A 6,000-nucleotide genomic window follows, 5' to 3' on the forward strand; every position below is an offset into this window, starting at 1 on the left:
TTAGAGGGTTTGGCTCATGACACGAATGAAGCTTGTTCGACATTAGAACATGTTGTCTTGGTACCACTGGATGGAGATTCCAAGACGCTGGATCACCCACTGGTCAAGGATATTGTCGGAGAGAATCCTGCTTTGGGTAGAAGATTTTGATAAATGACCTCTACCGTCCCTTCCATGATTGTCTTTTCTCCTGCATCTAGTCCTGATGGTTACTGGATGAGTGACCACAGTGTTGTTCCCAGGTGTGGGAGGTCCTGGGGCTATGCCAATAAGGGGCTCATTATTGGCCCACTGGTTGGTAAAGGGGAGGGTCAAAGGGAACATGTGTAGTTCAGATTAGAAGAAGTCAATCCAGATGTCTGGAGGCAGGAAGGTGCCCATTCAGAGGTCCTAGAAGGAGGAGTTGAAGCAAAAGACCTAGAGAATAAGGCTTTGCCTTAGGTAAACTGAGGTTCAAGTGGTCAAAAGCGGAGGACAGTGAGTTCTGGAGTGAACCCTGTGAATTGTTCCATCTATTTTTAAATCCCATGGTCAACTGTAGAGCTTAAGAGTTAAGGCTAGGTCTTCTCACAGTCTGACTTCCCTCTTTCCTCTATACCTTTGCAATCTCTTTTACTATCTCCTTCTCCTCCAGCCATCCTTTGAGATCATGAGATCATGTTTCTCATGCATCATAATCACCAGGGGTACTGGTTAATAATGCCAGGATCACAGAGGTGGGGCCTGAGAATCTCAGTTCTTAGCCAGCTCCCTAGCTGAATCCTTTGCTCCTTAAAGTTAATTATCCACTACCTTAAATACTAACACTCTCTGAAATACTACCCTTATAATCTCTTCCTTCTTCTTTTGTGCTCTTGCTAGATCATCACCTGGCATGTAGTGGATAGATAAAATATTTGTGAAATGAATGAATAATAATGTCAACCAATGCTATAGCTTCAGCTATAGCCAAACAAGGCAAAAGGTACAGCCTCATGTCATTACCTACAATATGGGGTTGGATGCCAAACAGGGGAACAGAAGATTCTGGTGTGGTTTTGTTCAGCCTCTAAAAATGCTCATCAAGCTTCCGCAATTTGGAGAGAAGGAGACTGAGGGGGTAGGTCCAGGGAAAAGATAAGGGAAAGGTAGCAGGAGCCAAGGCCCTACCTTACCGATCTAGAATGTGGCAGTGAGCAAAGGATATGTCAAGCTTTTCCATTTTCCAGGGCTCATCACTGAACTGTGAGGCCAAGTCCTGCAGGAACCTTCATGAATATAGGCTACATCCCTGACTCGATGGAGTGAACCTTGGCATAGACATTTAATATAAACTTACATAGGAGAGCAGAGCCTAGGTGCTGGGTGTTAGATGATTTCATAGTTTAACCTTTGTATTCTTCATCACTTAAATGTTTTGTAATGAGTGAAGGCCCTTAAAAAATAAAACAGTAAAGTCACAGACACTTAAGAAAAAGAAAGAAGCCCATAAAAAATCCAATCTCGAGAAAGCCCTTTTTTGGCTTTTCCCGAGTATCTTCTTAGGGAAGATATTTCAGCTTGCCAATCAAAAACTAGCTCTCCCATGGACTAATTAAAGTGATTCATCACCCTGTGAGCTTTCTTCCCTGTCAGACTAAACAGAGAGTACACTATCACTTACATAATCCAATACATTTCAGAGACTTGAGAAATTCAGAGTCAGAACTGGTTAATGAGGAAAATGGTTGAAAAAGGGTCCCAAGAAGTACTTACACAGATTTGTTTCAAGGACAAGCACATCTGGGGAGTGAGTTGGATTTTTCATACTGTCCTTTCGGTGTTTCTGCTTCTTCCTTAACCCCAGAGTTGGAGTGACAAATCCTCCTAGGAATTTCATTGCCAAAGTCAGAATTCCTTGTGGGAGCTTAGTTCCCATCTCTTCCCTTCCATTGGAGCCACAGGTTGTCTTGGCTTTATGGGTTCCTCACATCATTTTTCTGCCTGGGAGGCAGTAATATTTCAGGCGTCAGAAGCATTGCATGGACCTGCGTTTGAATCTAGCTACAGGAGGCTTAGATGACAAAATGATTTACATATGAGAAAATGCTAATGCGACTATTTGAAACTAAATCCTATTAATAAATAACATAACCATAACATTCTAGGTGGTAAGATTTATAGTCTTTACATTTTTCTTTATTTTCCAAAATTTGCAAAATGGACACATATTATTTATATACCCAGAAAAAATATATATGTATAACTTAAAACTAAATAAGGGATTCTGAGGGGATTTTAAAAACATTTAGGGGGGCTTCCCTGGTGGCGCAGTGGTTGAGAATCTGCCTGCCAATGCAGGGGACACGGGTTCGAGCCCTGGTCTGGGAAGATCCCACATGCCGCGGAGCAACTGGGCCTGTGAGCCACAACTACTGAGCCTGCGCGTCTGGAGCCTGTGCTCCGCAACAAGAGAGGCCACGATAGTGAGAGGCCTGCACACCGCAATGAAGAGTGGCCCCCGCTCGCCGCAACTAGAGAAAGCCCTCGCACAGAAACGAAGACCCAACACAGCCATTAAAAAAAAAAAAAAAAAAAAAAAGCAACAGTCTTTAAAAAAAGATTATCTTAAAAAAAAAAAACAAAAAAAACATTTAGGGACTTCTCTGGCAGTCCAGTGGTTAAGACTCCGCGCTTCCAATGCAGGGGCCGCAGGTTCGATCCCTGGTCAGGGAATTAAGATCCCGCGTGCCAGGCAGCACAGCAAAAAAAAAAAAAAAAATAATAATAATAATAATAAAATAAAAACATTTATATCCCCTGGCCTCTCCCTATCCCCACCACAACAGAATGATTGAATTAATTTCTTCTTTAAAATTATTCCTTAAATTAGGCTAACTGGCTAAGAAGGAAATTTAGAACAAGTTGAAGGAAATAACTTCTTCATGCAGCTGTGGTCGCCTAGAGGCATTTGATGTCACAGAAGGTCAAAGGGTCAAATGCAGTTGTTAGATGACCTGAAAGGCCAGTGGAAGGAAGGCATTTCCAGGGTGTGATGGCTGCAGGAAGGGCAGGGGTCTGGAGGAAGGCAGGCAAGGGTTGCCCTGATCATCAGCTGTTAAGAGGACATGAGGTGTCCAGTTTTAGGGCGAAGAAGAGTTTCGGCTTAACTGGTAACAGGAACGCTCTCTTGACCTGGATTTGAATATTCAGATCAAGATCCTACTGATACAACGCTCGTTAAAACTGAAGCTACTTTCGTTTTAATGCCACCTTTGACCTTTTGTCTGCCCAGAGGATGGGTCATGTGGGGTTATTGTTATTCGTGGATGCATTTGGGCAGTGATTGAGTTGAAGGTCCTGTGCCAGGAAGTGGCAACACAAAAGGAAATCGGAAGGGAAGAGCTCAGAGTCTACTAAGGAAAATAGAGACGTAAAAAAATAATTATAGAACAGCCCATTAATGCTGTGATATAAGTGAGGATAAAGCAACGGTAGGAACCTGGAAGTAATTCATTTTGCTGAGTTGGGGATCAGGACTCGTGTGGTCCCAAACTTTCCTAAAGTAAGAATCATCCTGAAACACTTCCTGGAAAAACAGATTCTTTGATTCCAACCCAGACCTGCAGAATGAGAAGGTCCAGGGAGAAGCCCAGGAATCTGATTACAAAGCAACTGTAATTTACAAATTACAAAACAAGGATTGTTACCCGAGGGCCATTTGGGAAACTTGTGTGAGTAGGAGCTCGTCAGGTGAAACAGGGAACAGAGTTCACCCACGATAAAGAAGAGTTTCTCAAACTTCTGTGTGCATAGGAATCACCCAGGGCCGTGTTGAAATGCAGATTTTGATTCAGTAGTTCTGCACTGGGGCCATGATTTCATTTCTAACCAGCTCCCGGTTACAGTGAAGCTTCTGGTCAGCCGACCACACAGGGCCTCTCATTGTCTTTGTAAGAAAGAACAAACACTTAATCTACACACAAGATCCTTTGTGATCCAACCTCTCTGGTCTAATCTTTCCCTTACCATCCTGTACTCTGTTCTGACAGACTCACCTGTGTTTTGTCTACAAATGTTTGCATGTAACTTCTCTTCCACTCACCCTCTTTCTCTTTGTTCAACAAACTTCTGGCTCCAGAGATAGGATCCTAAGCATTCTTTAGGTCCCCGTTAACCAGCATTTCCTTCAGGAAACATGGCCTGATGCCCCCAAATCTGGGGTAGGCACCCCTCCCCGGGGTTCAGACAGCACCTTTTTACTCTGAATTGGTAACTGCATGTTTGCTTTTCTAAATGACTCAACCGTAAGATCTGTTTCTCTATTCCCAGGACATACGGCCTGGCTGTGTGAAACTGCTTCATAAATAGATGTTCACGAACTGAATCAAATTAAATCAGACATCCACATCCAACAGATTGAAAAGCATCTGCAAAGGCTCAGACACTTGAAAGTTGTGCACATGTTTTGGGGACCCAGGTAATAATAGTTTAGTGTGAGTGGTGCCCAGAAATCAAAGGGAAAAGTAACTGTAAAAATACAGCAGATTGTTAAGGGTCCTCGCAGGCCATGGAGCTGGCCCCGTAGGCTGCAGCGAGTATTGGAACTGAGGACCTAGGTTTAACCTTTTCTGAGCCTTAGCACATTTGAGAATCTGATGAGAGCTATGGGGCCTACCCCTGAAAAATCCCCATGCAAACAAAAAGATGTATAAACACATTTTTGCCATTGATTTCAGGGAGTTTAGAAGCCTGAGGACCCCAGGTTAAGAATTTTGATGTTGAAGGAGACCCTGTAGGAAAGTACAGCTTGGCAGAAGAGGGTGGATTAAAGCAGACCCATGGGCCGTTTTAAAAATAAAGTTATTGGAACCCAACCATGTCCGTTCATTTATGAACTGTCTGTGGCTGCTTTCTGGAGCTACAAAGACAGAGTTGAGTAGTTTCAGCAGAGATCATAGAGCCTGGACAACCCCAAATGGTCCTAGCTAGCTCTTTACAGAAAATGCTTGCTGACCCGTGGATTCACATGTAGGAGCAGAACCAGGGAGGGGGCTCTGTGTATGTTGGGGTCCAGTAGATTTTCTACACATATATTTTACTGTTGGTGCCTTTAAAAAAAGCTGGATTGGAGGAGTGAAGAACTGGGATCCAGCCTTTCTCCACTATTTCTGCCAAGAGGTGGGTGGCAGCTGCCAGACACAGTGGGTGAGCCTCGTCTGGCGCCTTAGGTCAATTACTCATCAGCTTAGGGCCTCAGTTTCCTCTTTTGTAGTGTAGAATAACGGGCGCTCCTTTTCCCCAGAGGACTCGTGAAGCTTAAATGATATAATGCAGGCCTGGCAGTTAGCTAGTTCTCGTGAAATGTTAGTTATGAACAGCACTGATGTCTGAAAGAAGTCACATAGTGTGGATTTTACTCGGCCCAGGTCTCCATACAAAGGACTCCGTTTACAACGTAATTCAGCCCACAGCACACGGCCTGGTGCTGTGTTTGGTTCCGAATCAAAGCTTATCTAACGACTGGATGGATGAATGATGAGTGGGGAGAGCTTTTTATAAACTTCAGAGGATGGTGATGTCTTTTAGTGAATTATATGAGAATCCCATATAATTTCATACCTTTAAAAATACAATACTTAGAATGTATTTGTGTATTAATCACATTAAAAATATGATTAATCACATTAAAAATATTATGTCTTTTTACATAATATTTTTTGTAAAAAATACATAAAAATATTATGTATTTTTACGTATATTTTAATGTATTAATCACATTAAAAATACAATGCTTAGGGGTAATCAGAACGTAAGAAATTCTGAACTAGATTCTACTGAGGTGAGAAACAAATTATGCACAGGATAATTAACTCCCAAGTCTTAAATAAAGAGGAAAAACCTCACTGAAGAGGTGAGGCAGGTCTGGCTGGCTGACAAGGACATTCACCGCTTTTATTTACCCAACCTCCTGCCCCTTCCATTCCTCCTTCCCCACTTGTCAGCTGTAATTCACTTCATTCCCATCAGAAATATTTAAAG

This window comes from Balaenoptera borealis (genome assembly GCF_965194805.1).
Source record: "Balaenoptera borealis genome assembly, chromosome: 2".
NCBI lineage: Eukaryota > Metazoa > Chordata > Mammalia > Artiodactyla > Balaenopteridae > Balaenoptera > Balaenoptera borealis.